The sequence below is a fragment of the Lucilia cuprina genome, chromosome 6 (genome assembly GCF_022045245.1).
Source record: "Lucilia cuprina isolate Lc7/37 chromosome 6, ASM2204524v1, whole genome shotgun sequence".
Lineage (NCBI taxonomy): Eukaryota > Metazoa > Arthropoda > Insecta > Diptera > Calliphoridae > Lucilia > Lucilia cuprina.
Window position 1 is genome coordinate 58156161 of NC_060954.1, and position 1929 is coordinate 58158089.

The window sequence follows — 1929 nt, forward strand, 5'->3', positions numbered from 1 at the left end:
GACTATAGACTAGTCTAGACTATAGACTATAGACTAGACTAGACTAGACTAGACTATAGACTAGACTAGACTATAGACTAGACTAGACTATAGACTAGACTATAGACTAGACTATAGACTAGACTATGGACTAGACAAAATACTGGTATATTTATATAGTCTGGCCTTTAGTTTAGTTTAATAGCTAGTAATAGTCAAAAATAAACAAATGGTAATTTTTCGTCAATATTTACCAAAACTAATCAATTATAATTTGCCTATCGATAAGTTAATCAATTAGTAGAATATGATGTTATTAAAATTTAAAAATATAACATTTTCTCAAAATTAAATTACTAAAATTTTTTTTAAAAATTAAATTTTTACTATATGTTTAAACCAATACCTTTTACAGTAAAAACAAAAAAGATTGAATTTTATGCAAAATATATATGAATGTTTTTATTATTATGATTTTTTTTTTCATTTTTTCTTATTATATTATTGTTTATTAATATTTAAACATTGTATTTTTTGTTGTTATTTTTTGTATATGTATATAAGTACCTACAAATATATAAATTATTATAATAATACTTCACTTTTAGTTGATATGAAAAAATACAAATATATTATTTTTCAAACTTATTTATTTTCTGTACTTAATTAGTATAATGTGTTAATCATATTTTAGTTATTATATATGTATATATTATATCTCATATTACATAAATTTAATTTTATTATTTGTTATTTTATTTTCTAATTATAAAAAAATTGCAACATACACACAGTTATTGGGACACATATATGTATAAATATTTTGAATATTAATTATCAAACACGTTATGATGTATTAAGATGAAAATATCCTTTTTTCAATGTAAACTAAATATAGTTCTGTTTAATCGTTTTCTGCAGAAACTTTAAGAAGATTTATGAAATTTTTATCGACAATGATTGATTATACGACATTTGTATAATAATATTTCCTGCTAAATAACATTTGACCTTTTGAACAAATGGCCAGACTTTATCTCGGATTTTTTTCAAAATTACTTTAAATGGGGCCTCCCTTATGAACATAAAAGTATTAAGTAATTATTTATTCTTAATTTAATTTGACAATTAATCTATTATGTTATTAATTATAAATAACATAAATCAATAAAAATCAAAATACAAAAATATATCAAATTTTTATGCATCAGATATCATCATCATCAGTTTATATCATCATCATGGAAAAACACATAAACTAGTGAATAGACTAGTCCATAGACCTGTAATTAACCTAGTCAACAGACTAAATCATAGCTTTGTCCATCATCATTCAGTCCATAGAGAAAGTAGGTCTACAAATTAGGCCATTGTCTAGTCTATAAAGTAAGTCATAGAATAGTTCATAAGCTAGTTTGTAGACAAGTCAATAGACTAATTTATAGCTTTGAGTCTATAGATTTCTCATTTAGTTTGTCTAGTTTTTAAACTAGTTCATAGAATAGTCCATAGACTAGTCAGTAAACTAGTGCATAGACTCATAAATATATCAGTCATTTGTCTAGTCCATAGACTGGTTAATATACTAGTACATAGAATAGTCAAGGTCAAAAGACTAGCCTATAAACTAGTTGACATACAAGACCACAGTTTAGTTAATAGACTTGTTCATCGAATAATCAATAGGCAAGTCAACACAATTATCCATTAATTAGTCAATATACTATAGTATACTTTATAGACAGTCTAAAGACACGAATGTAGCCTTGGCCTTGATGGCCTTATTCACGGTGGTCTTTTTCATCCAATGGGTATACATGAGATCAGTCTACCATCGCTCTTTTATTCTTCAATGAAGAACTCAGGTGGCAATTTTTTTTACATTGGCTTTGACCGGTCCATACACAAGTACTTTGCTGAAGTAGTCGAACTATCTAATTTCTATCCATT